Source organism: Monodelphis domestica, chromosome 8 (genome assembly GCF_027887165.1).
Source record: "Monodelphis domestica isolate mMonDom1 chromosome 8, mMonDom1.pri, whole genome shotgun sequence".
NCBI classification, from domain to species: domain Eukaryota; kingdom Metazoa; phylum Chordata; class Mammalia; order Didelphimorphia; family Didelphidae; genus Monodelphis; species Monodelphis domestica.
The window spans coordinates 183,690,144-183,710,214 of record NC_077234.1 but is presented as its reverse complement, the minus strand read 5'-3'; the positions used below and the strand labels follow the sequence as shown (position 1 = coordinate 183,710,214).

The window sequence follows — 20,071 nt, the reverse complement described above, 5'->3', positions numbered from 1 at the left end:
TTGAGTTTCAAAAATCAACTCCATTAAAACAGAGTGTGGGAGATACAGCCAAATAACCAACCATTTGTGTGGGGAAAAAGAGATTTTAGGTGTTTTAGTGTAATGAAAGCTCAATTTAAGTTAAAAGTGTGATTTGACTGCCAATTTATACAGCCTAACATAATCCTTGTCTCCATTAATAGAGACAAGGTGTCTAAAACAAAAAAAGCAAAATGTTAGTTCCATGGCACTTAGCCCTGCTCAGATTAAAACTGGAATATTATGTTTCATTCTGGATGCCATGTTTTAGGAAAGACATTAATCATTAAACCAAAGGCTATCGAGAGGAGAATGACCAGAATGATTAAGGGTCTTGGGATTATATCACATGAGGATAAGTTGAAATAACTAGAGATCTTTGGATTGAAGAATATAAGGTATGAAGAACATGACTGTCTCCAAGTTCTTAAAGCGCTAACATATCAAAGAAGGTTAGACTTGTTTTGCAAGGCTAGCTAGAATCACTAGTCAAAAGTTTTAGAGAGGTAGTTTTCTGGTCAATACAAAGAAACACTTCTTAATAAATACAACCACCCCATAGTGGAATAGGTAATGGACTCCTCTTTACTGGAGGTTGTCATGTGGAGTCTGGAGGATTGTTTATCATGGATATAGTAGTTGAGGTAGAGAGACTAGGAAGTACCAACTATCTTAGATAGTCAGCCAACACTAAGAATATGTGAGTTTGAGGATGTATTGTCATAGAAGAGTGGTCAAATGTACTTTAGAGAACAGAGAACCCATATTAGTGATATCACAAATCTTTTGAAATATTAAAGTAAAATTTTAAAATAAATGTATTTATTGTGTTCAAGAAGCCCCAATCCTATCATGTAAAATCAACTGAAGGAAAAGAAAATGACTCTAATAATATTACAAACTGAATAAACCATAAATAACACATGTGATAGCATGAAGAAAACCCTAGATTAGCTGTTCGTAATCCAGGCTTTGTGAATTTGTTTTTTAAAACATATTTTAATAATTGCATTCTAATATATCAGTTTATCAACAAACATTTATTAAGTGCCTAATATGAACCAGGAACTGTATTGAGGCAAAAGACAGTCTCTGCTTTCAAGGAGATTACAATCTTAAAAAGGATACAACATGCACAAGCCATATACAGGATAAAGAGGGAATAATTAAAGGAAGGAAGGTACTAGAATTAAGAGGGGTTGGGAAATGAGTCCGATAGAAGATGGGGTTTTATTTGGGACTTAAAGGAAGTCAGGGTTGTCAGTGGTTGGATTAGAGAAGGGAGAATAATCTAGACATGGGCCATCACCAGAGAAAATGCCAAGAGCTAAGGCAGACTATGTCCTGGAACAGTCAGGAGACCAGTGTTCCTGGATCAAAGAATACAGTGTAAGGAAGACTGAAAAAGTGGGAGAGGGCTAGGTTATGAAGGGCACTGACTGATAACCAGGTCATTTTATTTTTTTTTTCCTGGAGACAATAGGAAGCCACTGGAGTTTATGTTATTATAGCTGATGTCCTTTGTAATCCTATGTATTTTACTTCCTGCATTTAAATACATTATTCTGAGAAGGGGTCCATAGGTTTTACCAGACTGCCAAAAGTCTCCATGCCACAACAGAAGGTGCAGAATTAGGGGATTTCAGAGATAAGAGTCAGATGATCTGACTGCTAGTTGCAGTTCTACCAAGAAGGTACTATATGTCAGAAATCCTTTGTCTATTGCGAATAGTGTTAAGTGACTTGCCCAGGGTCACATAGCTAATGTGTCTGTGACCAGATTTGAACTATAGATGTATTTTGATTTCAAACCTTGACTGTTGAATTCACTAGTTTTGTAAAAAGAGGCAGATCATTTAAGCAAGAGTGACTTCACCCAGTAAGGACTCAATTTCATCATGCCAAATAATGGTTAATTAGCATTTACATAGTACTTTACATGTTTCCTCATTTCATTTTCACAAAAACCCTGAGAAGCAAAGTTATTATTATTATTATTATTATTATTATTATGACCCCCATTTTATAACTGAGGAAACTGAGGCAGAAAGGCATTAAATAATTTACCCAGGATTACATGATTAATAAATGTCTGAGATAGGATTTAAACTCTGGCTTTCCTGATTTCAATTCCAGCACTCTATGTACTGGTAATACCCAGCTGTTTGAAATTAGTTGTGAAGATGATATGGGGAGAGGAAAGATGAGGGAAATATCTATCCTGCAATCTACCTTCCAAAGTGACTATAAGGATCAAATGAAATAAGGTAAATGTGGGCTTCAAAGAAAGCTAAGACAGCCCCCATTGAACCTCATCTCTCTGATCAATAAATTCTCTCTCAGCAATCTCATTCAAGCCTATGGTTTCATATACCACCTCGATGAAGATTACCCCTAAAACTCTGCCCAACCATGATTTCTCTTCTGAATTCTAGATCTATGATTCCAGTTGCCTACAGGAAATCTTCAACTGGATGTCTCAGCAGCATTACAAACTCAACTTTTAAAAAAATCTTATTTAATTAATTAATTTAGAATATTTTTTCATGGTTGCATGATTCATGTTCTTTCCCTCCCCCTCCTCATTTTCCCCTCCCATAGCCAATGTGCAACTACAGTGGGTTTTAAATGTGTCATGGATCAAGACTCATTTTCATATTATTGATATTTATGATATTTATGTATTGATCACTAGGGTGATCAAGCAGTTGTTTTTCTTCTGTGTTTCTACTCCCACAGTTCTTCTGGGTGTGGATAGTGTTGTTTCTCATAAGTCCCTCAGAATTGTCCTGGATCATTGCTTTGCTGCTAGTAGAGAAATCCATTATGTTTGGTTGTACCACAGTGTATCAGTCTCTTTGTATAATGTTCTCCTGGTTCTATTCCTTTTGTTCTGCATCAATCCTGGAGGTTGTTCCAGTTCACATGGAATTCCTGCGGTTTATTATTTCTTTGAGCAAAATAATATTCCATCACCAACATATACCACAAATTATTCAGCCATTCCCCAATTGAAGGGCATCCCCTCATTTTCCAATTTTTTTTGCCACCACAAAGAGCACCACAAATCTTTTCCCTTATGATCTCTTTGGGGGTATAAACAAACTCAACATGTTTACAACTGAATTTATTATCTACTCTTCCCCTCGACTGCTATTTTTGTCAACAGTGCTACAATTTATTCAGTATCTTATGCTCATAATTTTGGGGATACCCTTGACTGCTTTCACTCTTTACAGAATGTGATGCAATATTATATCTTAGAACATTTTGCCTTAGTATCTTGTTGTTGAATTGTTTCAGTTGTGTCCAACTCTGCAAGAACCCATTTGGAGTTTTCTTGGCAAAGATACCAGAGTGATTTGCCATTTCCATCTCCAGCTAATTTTACAGATGAGGAACTGAGGAAAACAGAATAAAGTAACTTGCCTAGGCTCACATAAGCAGTAAGTGTCTGAGGCCAGATGCGACCGCAGGAAGATGAGTCTTTCGTATTCCAAGTTTAGTGCTCTATCTACTGCACCACCCAACTGCCCTCATGCTTAGTGTCTTATGCTTAGTATATACTCCATGAATAAACTCTATGGTACAGTTGAATGAGTGGTGAATTTGGAGTTTAAGGGCCTTTTTTTCAGTCCCCAGTTCCCTACATACAATCTTGTATGTAATCTTGAGCAAGTCATTTAACCTCTATGAACCTCAGCTTCCTCATTTGTAAAACAAAGGGATTTCTAAAGTCCTTTCCAACTTTAAATCTATGATTTATGATCCTATGATTTCGACCAGCCGCTAGTTCAGTATTCTGGACACAACAGATGTTCAGTAAGTGGCTACTGAATGAATAATGGAACCCTCAATGGTAGGCTCTGGAGGCATTTCATAAAGTGGAAGGAAATTATCATAAGAACTATGATATGTGCCATTTATTTGTGGGAAGGAATCTCTCTTCCTCTAGACTTTATAAGCTTGTCCATCAAGTACAACTGTGTGATCAATCTCTATCAATGAAGAATCTTATTTTTAAAAAAGCCAGGATTGAGCCTACCTCACAAAGGTAATATGTCACAAAGCCTCAAATATACAAAGTTCTCTACAAATCTGAAGATGATCGATTTAAAAGGCATGTAGGATTATATGAATTATGTTTAATTACTAGAGTGTGGTGTGACATCAAGAAGAAATTTATACTTTATGCAGCTTGCTATAGAAATGGGAATAACCTCCCAGCCTGTCAATCTCATTTATAAAATACCCTCCCCTAACTCCTAGGGTAATTGTGAGGGTGGCATGAGATAATGTACATGCAAAAAGTTTGGAAAGCACAAAATGTCATAAAAATGTTGTTTTGAATTTCAGGATGGATTTTTAACCAGGTCTGACCCTATTTCAAGGGTGAGATAGCTGGTTTTGCTTCCTTGCCACATATCAGAAGGACAGTGCTGGGAAGAGGTGACTAAGGCTTAGTGACACATACATAGGACTTGAAGTCACCAGCTCTGTCACTAGAAGACACTAGGCAAATCATTTACTCTCTCTGGGCTTGAGTTTTCTCATCTGGAAAATGGGATAATGATACCTTCTCTGCCTCCTACTTCGCAGCATGGTTGTGACTATCAAATGAGAGGTAAGGTGTGTATGCTGCCCATCCTGCTCACAGGGACACAAGATTCTCTAGTGTTCTCCACCCCTCTCCAAGGGAGACTGATTCCTGCCAGGAGGAGAGCAAAAGATGGGGGCCAGGAGGTTGGCTTACTCTATTCTCTTTAGATTCAGAGAATCTATCAGCTTCCCCAAATATTGTTAGTCTAGAGAAAATAACTTTAGGTTCAAACTGCTTTTCCCCATTATAGGGAAGGAGTGCCCCAAACTATCTCTGAAAGTTTGACTACCTTCCTACCAAGGAATATTAATACTAATTACCCAAAGACAATCACAGATATTGAAAATAATTAAATCCATTTATCCAACTTATAGAAAAAAGAAATCAGAGATGGTATATAGATTAAATCAAGTTATCATCAAATTTGCAGATGATATAAAGTTATCGAGAGTTAAATAGACTACACCAGACCTACACCATTCACAGAATGAATGAGTACTCACTGGGAGCAAAATGTCTCCACTTAAACAAAGGAGACAGTTCTGAAACTTATAAAAGGGAAAACTCCCCAAAGCCTTTTGTTCTTCCTGAAGACTTTATTTCCCTTCAAGGACTTCTCCTTGAAGAGAGATTAGGTGGCTCAGTAGCCAGGTCTGGAGTCAGGAAGACTCATCTCTCCGAGTTCAAATCTCAACTCAGACACTGTGTGACCTTAGGCAAGCCACTTAACCATCTTTGCTTCAATTTTGTCACATGGAAAATGAGCTAGAGAAGGAAATGGCAAGTCACTCCAGTATCTTTGCAAGAAAATCCCAAATGGGATCATGCAAAAATCAGATACAACTGAAAAACAAGTAGAATTAAATTGTTAAATAAAGACATTCCAGGCATAGGAAATAGCATGAACAAAGAGGATATTGAAGCAGAAGAGTATAAGATGAATCTAAACAAGAACCTCTCCCTTCATCTCCAGATGTATTCCCAACAAGTAAATGTTCATCTAGTCTTCTCTTGAAGACCTCTAGTGACAAAGATCTGACATTTTCCCAAGGTAACACATTTCACTTTTGGACAGCTCTAAATTGCTGGGAAGATTTCCTTACATCAATAATAATTTGATGTGACAATTTCTATTCACTAAAACTGAAGGCAAGCAAAACAAAATCTAATTTGTTTTCCTGGTGATAGAGCTTCAAACACTTGAAGATAGCTACCATCCCAGCCACCCTCCCTCTCATCTATAATTTCCCTTCTTCAGTACTATAAACCTTTTCTTATATAGCAGAATCTCAAAGTACCTTACCATCTTGGTCATTCATCCTTTAGATGGACTTTAGGTCATCAATATCCTTTTTAACAGGTGGCATCTAGAACTGAACATAATATTCTTCATGTTGTCTAAGTAGAACAATTTAATAGATCTATTACCTATGTCATATTGGTTATTTCTTTCTTACTGAAACCTAAGACAACATGAGCTTTTTTCCTCTTTAGTCATCCTGTGTATTCATATCAAGTTTGTAGTTTATAGGACAGTTAGGTAGCACCATGGATAGAGTACTAGGCCTGGAGTTGAGGGGACAGGTTCAAATCTGGCCTCAGACACTTCTAGCTATGTTTCCTTGGGCATCATTTAACACCCTGTTTGCCTCAGTTTCCTCATCTGTCAAATGAACTGGAAAAGGAATTGGAAAATCACTTCAGGATCTTTGCCAAGAAAACCCCACATGGGGGTATAAAGAGTCAGAGGTGACTGAGACAACTAAATGACCACAAAAATCCCTTACAACTTTGTATTATCTGTAAATTTGATAACCATGTCATCTATTCCTATATTCAAGTTACGGCTAAATATTTGAAGAGGATAGGGCATAAGAAAGATCTTTGATCCACTCCAATAAGGACCTGTCTCCCCAACTTGACATTATGATATGACTATTTTTCATGCCCATTAGTTCAACCAATTCTTAATTCACTAAATGTAATAAAATCTTGCCCTCATTGGGGCCATCTTGTCTACCATAATAACAGGGAAAAGTTTGCCAATACTTTGTTTAAATATAGTTTACTAACTACAGTAATTTTCTGATTCATCAATTGGAAAATTTATCCAAAAAAAAGAGTTGAAATTAGTTTAACATGGCTAATTCTTAATGATACTATGCTGATTTTTAGTGATCATCACTGCCTTTTCTAGATGTTCACAAGTCATCCCTTTAATAATTCCTCTTAGGAATTGTCAGGAATTGAAGTTAAGACAACTGGACTACAGTTTCAAGTCTCTAATCTCTTCCTTCTTTTTATAAGTTTGTACAAAATATTTTCAGATCTCTAGTTCTCTATATCTCTTCCATTCTCCTTTATCTCATTGTTTTTCCTCCTCTTAAATGATCTCATTAAGTATAGCCAAGTACTTTATTACTCCTTATCTGCTTATTTATCTTGAGTTTCACTTCTTTGATAACATTCTTTGTTTTAAAAAGCCTCAGAATTTTCATCATATTGTTCCGATTGGAAGTTCATTTCCCTTGGCAGAGAAAGCAAATAAAATAAAAACCGAGTAGGTCTACCTTCTCCTCACTAGTAACTATATGGTACAGCAGATATAGTGCAGCTTCTGAAGTCAGGAAGATGTTTTTCTGAGTTCAAATCTGACTTCAGACACTTACTAGTTGTGTGACTCTGGGCAAGTCACTTAACCCTGTGTACCTCAGTTTCCTCATCTGTAAAATGAACTGGAGAAGGAAATGGCAAACCACTCAGCATCTTTGTCAAGAAAACTCCAAATGGGGTCATAAGGAGCCAGATGTGACTGAAAATGACTGAACAACACACTTTATCACTCAATATCATTGACTCACTGGTCCTTTTACTCAGAGTAAGGAGACCTGCAATTTGTTTGTAAATTATACTCTTGGAAAATGGAATTGGGCACTAGAAAGTTAAATGACTAGCCCAGCATCATGCAGATAATTTGTATCCAAGGAAGGACTTGAACCCAATTTTTAGACTGGAAGATACTTTGTTTAAAGAAAACTCCCTATGTATTTGAGCAAAAATCTAGTTAATATATCAATGTGAAATAAACCCTCTTGCATCTTAATTTCTTTGTCAAAACTACAATGTGGTAAAAAATGAAATAACTTGGAAAAAAATCTGCCCTCAGATAGTTACTGGCTGTGGGATCCTGGCTAAGTCATTTAATCCTGTTTGCCTTAGTTTCCTCATCTGTAAAATGGACGGGAGAAGGAAAAGGCAAACCACTCTCGTATCTTTGTCAAGTAAACCCCAAATAGGGTCACAAAGAGTCAGATATGACCAAAAAAAAAAAGAAAAAGAAAAACCACAACTGAACAGCAACAAAGTCAGCCAAACTCCAAGAATAACCTTAGTCACAATGCTACTCAACTTCTCTAATGAGAATCATGTTCAAATTTGCCTCCACATAACAGATTTTCTTATTCACCTCGCATGTATCTCATACTTTATACATTGGTATATACAAAAATCCGAAGCTGAGCTTTATTGCTTGTTCTTTCCTTAAGCTTTGTCTCTTGTCTATTACTGAACATTCTGCAAATATCCTTCTTTTGCTGTAATCCCTTTTCATTATTTTATTTAGATTGGTGAATAGATATCAGCAATTGTTCTTTTTCTCCTTCTCTTCTCAGTTGAAAACCCTCAGTTGGAAAATCATAGGATTATAGCTTTAGAGAGGTAAGAGACTTTAAGGATTGTCAAATCCAACTGCTTCATTTTACACAAGAGGAAACAGACTCAGAAAAGTTAAATGGAAGCCAAGTGGGAGAGCCATTCACTCATTCATCTAGTAATATATGTATTAATCTGTAGTAAAAATCTGACAGCACTCAATTTACATGGGTGATCCTGATGCAAAAAGAGTACCAAACTGGGAATCAGGAGACCAGGATTCTAAGCAAGACTCCACCACTAAATAGGTTTGTGATCTTAGGCAAATAATTTCATATCTCTGAATTTGGATTTTTCCAGCTGTAGAAAGAGATTGTTGGAGAAATAATTTTTAATATAAAAGAGGATTAGAGATAGAAGTGTCATAATTCTAACCTCTTCATTTTACAGGTGAGGAAAATGAAACCCATATAGTTAAAGTGACTAGAAAGAGGAGGAGACAGGATTCAGAATTAGGTCCTACTACTCCAGGCTCAACATTCTTTCTATAGCACCATATTTAACCTCAAAATTCTGCTTTTTCTGATTAAAAAACATTTCCATGTACCATGAAAAAATATTATACTATTGTTTTATTGACTTTTTAAAAATACTATATAAATTATATTTAAATTATATTATATATAATTCATATTATTATATATAATTTATAATTACAAATTAAATTATATATAATACTATATAAATTCTATTCTAATAGAAAATAGAAATCACCATGGACTTAATTTACAAACCTCCCCATATTTCTACCTCCTTTCTTCAATTTCTCTGTACACATTTTCTTACCAATCTACTTCAGTAGAGGGTCTTATTTTTTTCCCCTTGAATGACCTAAATAACTTGTCTGCTTTGACAGTTCTTTTATTATTTCTATCTTGTTTCCAAAGCATCAATTGTATTGTTTGTTCTGTTTCTGTGTTGATTCCCAAAAGAATAAAGTCCTTTTTCCCCCTGTCCATGCTTTCCTTAACCTTCCAATGTGGCACTTTTTCCCTTTGGAAGTAGTATGGTTTAATGGAAAACCCATTGGATATAGGGTCAGAAAACTGGGTTCTAAAATCACAGGTCTGCTGCTTGCCACCTGTGTGATTTTGGGCAAACCATTACCCTTGGGCATCAATTTCTTCATTTGTCAACTAAGGTAATTGGATTAAAATTTAGGTGATCACTTGGAGTCCATAGACTTCATTTAAGTATATGTATGTGTATACATATATATATATATATACACAAATATACAGACATATATACTATATACATATCTATATATACACATATATACAGATAGATAGGTAGGTAACTATATTTCAATATAACTAGTTTCTTTTGTGATACTATATATATATTAATGCATTTGAGTGGGAAGGGGAGAAAGAATCTGAATCATAAAATCTCAGAAAACATGTCAAAAATTGTTTCTACATGTGATTCAAAAAAGTTTTAAAGGACACACAAAGAATAAAATGTCTTTAAAAAAACATTTTCCCAAGGAGTGGTGGGTGGGTATATTCAGACTACCAAATGGGTCCAAAATGTATGAAATGGTTAAAGCCTTGGGAGTACATAATTTCCAATGTTCCCTGGAGCAGAGGTTACAATGCTGAGTCTGAAAACAGCTGGATTCAGATATTGTATTAGATACTTATATAGCACAGATACTGAAATAATCTAGAAAACAATTGTAAAATTACAAGCAAAGGAAAAAAAGAAAAAGAAAATAGAGATCCATTTTTATCTAGTGGATTCCAACAATTAGAGTTGATGGTAAAAAAGAGAGTCCCAAGTAGAGCTCCTTACTCATAAGGGCTATGCCTAGAACTCTGAAAGGAACAAATGTGCAGCCTTGGTCTAGTGAACTTGGCTTACTAGTGAAAATCAGAGTTGGGGAGAGTAAACCTCACAGGCATTGTTGTATTCAGGGGCTTCGTAAGAGATAAATAATAGGTCTCAAAAGATTCTTTACTTCGGGTTCCCTTTTGACTAGATGTTCTAATTGTTGGAATCCACTACATAATGAGAAGACATGTGTGAAACCCTTCAGAAACATTAAAATGGTATATAAATTCAGTAATTACTAGTAATAGTATTAATTATCCACTAATTCATCTTTCTGAGCTTCCATTTCCTCCTTTGTTCAATGAGGGAGTTAGACTAGATGTCACTTAAACTTGCAGCCCATTTCTTTATTTATAAAATGTTAGCACCAACGTTATAGGGTTTTTGTGAGGTTTAAATAAAAACTCCTATATAAAACCCTTTGCAAACATTAAAGTAATGTATACGTTTGGTTGTCATTAGTATTACTTATCCATTAGCTAACCTCTCTGAAGTTTCTTTCCGGTTTTGTGAAATGAGAGAGTTAGACTAGATGGTCACTAAAATCCCTTCGAAAACTAGCAGTATATGACCTACCTCTGTACGATTCATGCTTCCCAAAGAGACTTGGTGAGGTCAGCTTGTCTCTCCTGCCTTTGATTGGAATTACACCTCAATCATTGCAACTATCTCATTTTGAAAAGCCTTCGGAGAGCCTTCATATCAATTCTTCAATGTATTCAGAGGTGAATGAGTAATTAGAACCAACTGAAAATGCAAACTTCTATTAGCATCGGTAATTTGGATCATAATAATTGTCAATCCAGTTTACAATGCTTTGCTTCAAGAGTTATCTCAAGCATCTCAGAAGCACAATTTGGAACGACAGGAGCTTGGCCGTATGCACCAATAATTTAATTAAAAACCATAATACCAGTTTGGGAATCCGAAATAGTGCCTCTAGATGATATTATTGTCAAGGGAGGGAAGGAGGACAGTTGCCTCCCGAGGGTAACTGCTCATGTGGGAGCCTGGAAATGGAGCAGTAGCAAATGTCGAGCTGGCTACCGAACACTCCAAGTACCATATGGGCATGGAAAGAATTTCAAATGCTTCTTCTGCCTGTCTCTACCTCCTTTCTAAGAGGTCATGAAACAGTACAACATAATGTTCATTTTATGGCAAGATGTATTCTTGAGAAACGAGTAAACTCTATCGAACTGGTTCTAATAATAATAACAACAAAAAACCAACAGCAGCCGCTGATGTTTATAGAAGGGTTTTTATGTTTCCAAAATACATTTTCTAAATGATTTCATTTAAGCCTCATGGAAATCTTGTGAAGTGGATATTTGAGGGATGGGGCAAACCCTGACCTGTGCTTTCATCTCATTACACATAGTCTCTTCATTTTACAGATGGGGAAACTGAGACTCAGAGAGGTTACTTGCTTATTATAAAATCAGAGGTTGAGAGCTGGAAGTTCCCAGAAGGGTTAAGGGACCTAACCATGGTGACAGAAGAAATGGGTAGCAGAGCTGGGATTTGTAGCCAGGTACTAGAAAATCCCAGATTTACTACCTAGTACTCTGACTCCAGGGACAGCTAGGTGGCTCAGTGGATTGAGTGCCAGTCTGAGAGTAAAAAAGACTCTTCTTTCCTGAGTTCAATTATGACTGTATGAACCTAGACAAGTCACTTAAACCTGTTTGTCTAAGTTTCCCCATCTGTAAAATGGTCTGGAGAAGGAAATGGCAAACCACTGCAGTATCTTTGCCAAGAAAACCCAAGAGAGTTGGGCATGACTGTAGCAACCAAACAACAAATCTGACCCCAAATTTAGTATTCTTTTCACAATCACCCTTTCAGTAACATATTGACTTTTGTAAGGAGAGCACATTAAGGGTTACAAAGCACTTTCTTCACCACAAACTTTTGAGTTCTTTAATTTCTGATAGATTTTTAATTCAAAGCAGCTCCCAGAACCTTATTTTGAGCCTCTCTAATTAGTTAATGATCTCTAAGCACATATTAAAGACATTAGGGGGAATGCTATTTAAAGGACTATGAGGATGAATTCTTTTGTAAAATGAATTCTTTTGTAACGCTAATAACAGCCCCATTATTTTACTGTTAAAATTCCAAAGCTGGAATTTTACAGAGATTTTCTTAAAATGAGGCATACCTCATCTTATCAAACATCTTCAAAAGACCATTTCTTAGATGTTTTTTAATTGGCAACATTCTCAGATTTGTAGAACGTAAGAGCAAACATAAGATCCTGCGTATTAGAAGGTCTTTATCCCATTAGATTTTTCCAGAATTACCAAAAAAGCTTTGTTTCTGTAGAGATGGGATTTCTTTCCAATGAGGATAAACCGTCAGTGCTAAAGCTTCTTGGTAGCAGAAGATGCCTATCCTTAAAGGTCAACGTGGGATTTTTTTTGAAATAAAACATTTTAATAGGGAGTGCATTGGGGGCATGAGGCTTGGAAATTAAGATGTACTTGGTAAGGAAGGCCTCTTGGTTGAATGGAATGGGGAGTAATATGAGGCTGAAAAGCTGGGCTGGGCTCTTGGACCCATGATTAGAAATTCTCCAAAAGGTTAAATATGTGTCTAGTTTGCCAGAGAACATTTTTTAAAAGGGTTCAAGAGTCACTGCATAAGCTTTTGCTTAACTTTGCTGCTTGCCAAAATTTTCAGTGCCACTTAGATTTAGCAGTCAGTCCCTGTCCTGATGTGTCGGGCAAATTGCTAACTTGTGAATATGAACCAGAGTATTGCCTGGAAGCCACTTGCCCCTTCAAGCCTAGAGAGTTACCTCCCTCAGTAGGATGATGAGGGGCCTGGCTGTGGCCCACAATGGAGAATGGCCTTTTGAGAGGCTGGGGAGTCTGGATTCCCTATAACAGATTAGGAGATAGGGAGTTAGCATCCAGCCAACCAGGATAACAAGCCACAGGATTACTTATACTCTTATCAGGACAATAATCCGAGTGCATAAAAAAAAAATAAAGTTTGAAAAAGTTAACGCACCACTCAAGTGATGACTGATTGAAAAAATTTTAAACTATTCCTAGCTTAATAAACATTAAGGAATTTTGGGGGAAATGACTAAAAATAAAAACAAAAAAAATCATACTGCAGACTTGCAGTTATCGAAGAAATAAGACCAGAAACAGGAAAAGCTGTTAGAATTCTACAATGATAGCCTGTCTAACCTATTAAAAAAAAAAACTCTGTCTTCTCTTTTAATAACAGTTTTAAGATAGAAGAGCAGCAAGGGCTAAGTAATTGGGATTAAGTGACTTGCCCAAGGTCACACCACTAGCCAAATTTGAACCGCATCCTTGGAACTCCAGGGCTAGCATTTTATCCCCTCTGCTACCTACCTGCCCAAAGTCTAAGTTTCAGTTGTGTACTTATAATTAGCAGATATCTGAACATACACCCATCACTCAAATGTGCATATTTTTATAGATTATGTACACTAATGCAACCATGGCATAACAGGTTTCAAAGCTGGATGAGAGCATCTCCAACGAAGGAATGCATTTTACAATACTCTTCAGCAGTGAAAAGTAGATGTTTATGTAGTACTTTGAGGCAAATGTGCTTAATAATTTCATTAGTCTACCTAATTTTGATGCTGCCTGTGTCAACAGTCTCCACTTAATCTTCCATTTGCCTCCCCTATGCCATAGTTGGTGAAGCGGAAGGTCAGTAACTTTCAGAACCCTTGTCCTGACTACACTGGTGACCGAAGTTGTTATTTAAAATAGCCATTAAAAAGTGAGTATAAGTCAAAAAGGCTCTAACACATGTACAACATTTTGTGGTAAGGACAAACACTTTACAAGGAAATAATTTAAAATATTTATTGTAACAATTGTTTTCATTTTGCTTTTATAAGTTTTTGTTTCTTCAGTTTCTTTTGGGATATCTTTTTCTTTTGAGCAACCTCTCCTTCTGGTTTAGGAACAGTCTGCTTCTTTTCAGTAAGTATCATCTCCACCTGGCAAGGGGAACTCATGTATGGGTTCATTCGCCCATGAGCCCTTTGCATTTTAGGAGCTTGGTTAACCTGGATATGCTCATTGACAAGAGAATCCACATCCAAACCCTTAAGTGCTGCATTACTCTGCATTTTTAAGCATAGGCAGCAAGAATTCAGCACTCTTTTTGGGCCAACGACCTTGTGTCCAACCCCACGGCTTAGCCTGAGCACACCTGCCAACTCCCCCATTGTACCCAAGGAAAGGAACACACTGTTTCTTCAATGTGACGTCTTTAAAATATTAGATAGCTTTTCAGATATACTTGATAGCTTGGCTGTTTCATGGGTGTTCTTGAAGTGGACCTGGAGATTTGAGCCCCTTAACTTGCATGATTTTGTAGGGTTCTCTGGATAAAAAAATATCTTGCTACCCAGGGCAAGTCACTTGACCCCCATTGCCTAGCCCTTACCACTCTTCTGCCTTGGAACCAATGCACAGAGAAGAAGAAGAAGAAGAAGAAGAAGAAGAAGAAGAAGAAGAAGAAGAAGAAGAAGAAGAAGAAGAAGAAGAAGAAGAAGAAGAAGAAGAAGAAGAAGAAGAAGAAGAAGAAGAAGAAGAAGAAGAAGAAGAAGAAGAAGAAGAAGAAGAAGAAGAAGAAGAAGAAGAAGAAGAAGAAGAAGAGGAAGAGGAAGAGGAAGAGGAAGAGGAAGAGGAAGAGGAAGAGGAAGAGGAAGAGGAAGAGGAAGAGGAAGAGGAGGAAGAAGAGGAAGAAGAGGAAGAAGAGGAAGAAGAGGAAGAAGAGGAAGAAGAAGAAGAAGAAGAAGAAGAAGAAGAAGAAGAAGAAGAAGAAGAAGAAGAAGAAGAAGGAAGGAAGGAAGGAAGGAAGGAAGAAAGAAAGAAAGAAAGAAAGAAAGAAAGAAAGAAAGAAAGAAAGAAAGAAAGAAAGAAAGAAAGAAAGAAAGAAAGAAAGAAAGAAAGAAAGAAAAAAAGAAAGAAAGAAAGAAAGGAAGGAAGGAAGGAAGGAAGAAAGGAAGAAAGAAAGAAAGAAAGAAGAGAATACTTCACCATTTTGAATAATTACCTAGGGTGGCTCAAGGGAAGAGCCAATTTGGGGTTTCTAATGAATACTAAATCCATTTACCCAATATCCAAAAGAAAGCATCTAAAAGCATCTGTTTCTGTCCTGGAATTCAGGAGATTGACTTGTCCCTGTAAATAGTTGAATGAGAATCCTTACTTAAAGGAGAGAGGCAGGAGCAGCTAGGTGGCTCAATGGATAGAAAGCCAGGTCTGGAGACAAGGGGCTTTTAGTTTAAATTTGTCCTCAGGCACTTCCTAGCTGTGTTGACCCTAAGCAAGTCACTTAATCCCAATGGCCTACTCCATACCACTCTTCTTCCTTGGAACCAATACTTAGTATCTCCTCTAAGACAGAAGATAAGGATTTAAAAAAATAAAGGAGAGGGGACACTACATTTTATTTACTGTAACAGACAGCTGTTTTACTCCATCTATCATCACTGGGAACAAATTACTTCTAAGGTACAGAGCAAGAAAAATGGGATGATCTTGTCTTCTCTAGCATTCGTGCTGGACTGTAGTTTCCTTCTGATTCCCTTAGAACATGTGGTTTTTATTCCATTAGTTAGAACCTGAATGTGGTGGGAAAGATGAAGGGAAGAAGCTTCAAAATGAAAAAGAACAGAAATTCTATGTTTCATCATGCCAAGTAAGGATATATGATTAATCTTCCACCATTATGAATGACCTCCTACTCACCCCCCAAATTCTTATACCTTACCTAGCACTTTGTTCTATAACAACAATAATATTAGTGACAATAACAATAAGAACTAACTTTATATAGTATTTACTATGTACTAGGAACTATGTTAAGCACCTTACAATTACTATCTCATTTACTCTTTGCAAAAAAAAAAAAAAAGGCTGGGAATTAGGTACTCTCATTATCTCCATTTTATGAATGAAAAAAAAAAACAGGTGATTTGCCTAGGGTTACATAACTAATGTGTCTAAAGCTGGATTCAAACTCAGATCTTTCTGACTCCAGTCCCACTGTACTACCTAGCTGTTATATTTAGGTAACTAAGTGGCATAGTAGGTAAAATGAAAGAGGAGGAGGAAGAATAGGAGGAGGAGGAGGAGGAGAATCAGGGAGAAGAGACTTCATCTCAAAAGTATGTTATTTCAATGTTTTTTTTTTAAATGAGAAGCCTTTTAATTTGTAAAAGTCTTTTCCCTGAAGAAACTATGATATAAAAAGAAACTTTTGAAATTATGACATAAAAGAATGGGTTGAAGGAATTGGGAATGTTCAAGCAATAGAAGAGAAAGAAGACTTACAGGAAGGGAAACAAAAGTTGTCTTTGAGTATTTGGAGAATTACTAAATGAAAGAGGAATTAGACTTAATCTGCTTGGTACCAGAAGACAAAAATTAGAACCAGTAGATTAGAGAAATTATTAAAAAAAAAAAGTAGATTTTGGTTCCATTCAAAGAAATGCTTCCTAATAATTGGAGCAGTCCAGAAGAGGAATTGATGAAATTCTAATTTACCATAAACTGAAGGTCTTCAAAAGATTACTAATTTGTCAGGGATTTTATATGAAGAATTTATGCTTCAGTTATGCAATCCGTACACTGTTAGGATTATCTGATTCTGTCTCCAGTCTCCTTATAATTCTGTGAGGAGGACAGGTACTGACTGCCTTCATTTTGTTGAGTGAGAAGTTAAGCTGAAAAGAGATTGACTTAAAAAGTATTTCAGTTAGATATAGGCAAAGATCTAGCTAAAACCTCAAGCTCACAACAGAACATCATTGAACCTACTGGTGAAGAAAATGCTATATATAAGAAACAAGAGGAGAAAAAACAGTTGGAAAAATCAAAGCTTATGACATAAAAATTGCAATTTTTAACTGGGCAAAGAGTTGGAAAGAAGTAAAGCAAATAACAATAGCAAATGCATGGGAAAATCTACTTTCCAAAAAAAGAACCAGAATATAAAATTCAAGGCTTAGAAAATGTTGATTACAGAGAAATTCTTAAGCTATGTGGTGACCTGAAGACGAATTTAGATGATGCCAGGATGTGGTTAGCTGAAGATAATGAGACACATCACCCTACCAAAATAGAAGAAGATGTTACTGAGAAGTTACCCAGGAGAGGAGGCAGAATAACATTCAGCAAAGTTTAAATTACCCAGAGTTCAAGAGAATTGGGACTGTCTTCTTGCCCTTGTTGATGCCACTCCCGAGTTTCAAAAATTCTATTTCACCCTCAAAGAGATGCAATAAGAAGTAATCAAAAAACAATCCCAGAGAAAAGCCCATTCTAAAATTGGTAACTTTCTAAAACCAAGAGTTCATAATATTAAAGATTCCTTTAACTTGCCTTCAACCTCTTGGTCTACTAATTAAGTTTTCTATGTCAAAAGACTTGTGTTTGCTATCTGTTTGATACAGCTGACGGTGTGAATTTTTTATTTGACTTATTTCACACTACTTAGGAGTGCCCATTTATATATTAAGTTTATAATGTGCATAGTACTTGAAAGTAATAAAAATTTGCATTTCTTTAAAAAAAGAAAAAAGAAAATGCTATATAATCCTGTTGTTTCATCTACGAAAGGATTCCCATGGCTAACTCTTTCAATTAAAGAACAAGTTTCTTTTCATTTTGGGTCTGGGGGGACTAGACCTTTGATTTAATTGGTGTAAGGAACCCTTTGTCAACGCAGATTGATAACTTCGAGGTAATTTATAGTCTTGGGCTGGGGAATTAAGAGGTTAAGTGTTTTGCTCAGTATTCGCAGTTGATATGTATCAGAGGAGGGACTTGAGCTCTCCCAGATTCAGGTCTCCTAGAGTCTTAGACCAGCTCTCTCTACCCATTATGTCATGCTACTTGTTAGGGAGTGTAATGGCTACCAAGTGAATACTTATTGAGAGAAGGGAGCAAGATCAAACGATAGGCGTTTATGAAATGTTACTATATGCTAAGCATTATGCTAGGCACTGGGAAGACAAGGCTTCAATGTTTTTGAAAAACTGCTCTTTAGTGTTTCCATTTTAACCAGAGAGAAAACTAGTGTGTATATACATATACATACATATAGTCAGAACAAACATAAAGGGAATAAATACAAAATAAATACAAGGAAGTGAGGAAGAGAAAGCACAGGCAATTGGAAAGATCAAGAAAGGCTTCAGGTAGAAGTTGATGCATAAACTGAGGCTTGAAGGAAGAGAGATCCCCCACTAAGTTCTTTGTCATGACAAGAAGGTGACCCTGAGTTCTCCACATAGCTTAAGCTCTGGCAGGTCCTACCAACCTGGAAAACTGTAAGTATTATTCCAACTTTGAAGTGTAAATCTACCATTTGGAGTCTTCTATGACCATAGGGCCAGCAAGGAGATGGATGCATTAGGGATGGGGGGTGGGGAGAGACAAAACGTCAATTTCTGATGACCAGTTACCAAGATATGGAGGGCCCATGATCTGTGTTGGTGGAAGGAGAAACCACGCCAAAGAAGTCATGACGTTTTTGAGAAAGGAATAATATATAAGAATTTTGTAAGCAGAATATCAAAATTTCTAAAGTTTACAAACTTACTGAGAGAACTGAAGGTTTACATTTTGTATTCTTTATGTATCATTGAGCTTTCCTGCAGAATGTGGGATTCCCAAGGGAACAGAAGACCAGGCTGGGAGTCAGCAGCTTGAGTTCTATTTCTAGCTCCACCTCTCCCTTGTATGACCTTGTAAAGACTAAAAAAATAATAAAAAGCTTTCCTCTGCCTAATTTCTTCCTCGGAATAATGCAAGTAGCAGTCATGAATATTTGTTTTCTTCAGGTTCATTTGTGTATACTTCTTCCTTAAGAAGTACTAAGCAGCTGCAGAACTATTGTTCTTCCTAATAATCTCTCTTTTTGGCATTAGCTCATCTGCTTCTCATTCTCCATGTTAATATTCAATGTAAGAAAAATGCTACGGTAACAAGGTGCATGACTTTCTACGTTTTTTTGGGGGGGGGCTGGGAAACTGACTAGTAACTATAAGGAAGCAAATAACTCTGGGAATATTATCTGGAATTTCTGTATCATCAGGCTTTTTCCTCTTATCATTATATTAAAAATATTATTTCATATAGGGACAAAGGTATTTTCATTCCTTTTGATCGAGCCAACAATGGTAAAATGATTATTATTATACTTTGTATTAATCTATTCTAAAATAATCAACTCAAAAGTTGATGGTATATTATATTTTAGGGGCAAGTTTGATTAATATATTTTGTATCATTCCAATTACTACCCACCTCCCCATCTTTCTTTCCTTTATGCAAAAAAAAACCACAAACCCCCTAAAAAAAAACAAAAAGAAAACAAAATCTATTGGGTAGATAGATATAGGGTTTGTAACTGATTTGTCGTTGTTACATTATTTCTGTTCTATCCAGCTCTTTATGATTCCATTAGAGGTTTTCTTGGCAAAGATATGTATGAGTAGTTTGCCATTTCCTTCTCCAGATCATTTTACAGATGAGGAAAGTGAAAGAGTCAAGTGACTTCACCAAGGTCACACAGTTAGTGTCTGAGACCAGATTTGAACTCAAATTATCATGACTCCAGATCTGGCACCCTAGCCATCCCCTTCTGTGAATAAAGGAAAATGCAATACTTTGCACCCAGAGTTAGTGATGTATATAGAAATCCTTGAAGCTCTGTTAGTTCTGTTATTTAACATTTGTGTAATCTTGGGCAAATCATTTTACCTTCTAGGCTTAAGTTTCCTCAGCTGAAAATGAGAGATTTGGATTGCATGATCTCTGAAATCCCTTTTAGCTTCATACTTACGATCTTTTAAAATTTTTCCATATGATAACAAGGTAATTGAATACA

General features: G+C 36.3%; 1 pseudogene; it reads right to left on the bottom strand.

Annotated features, from left to right (window-relative positions):
* Positions 1–14,042: 14,042 nt before the first annotated feature.
* The window catches only part of LOC100022799 (60S ribosomal protein L17-like), a 44,842-nt pseudogene continuing 38,813 nt past the window's right edge, over positions 14,043–20,071 (bottom strand).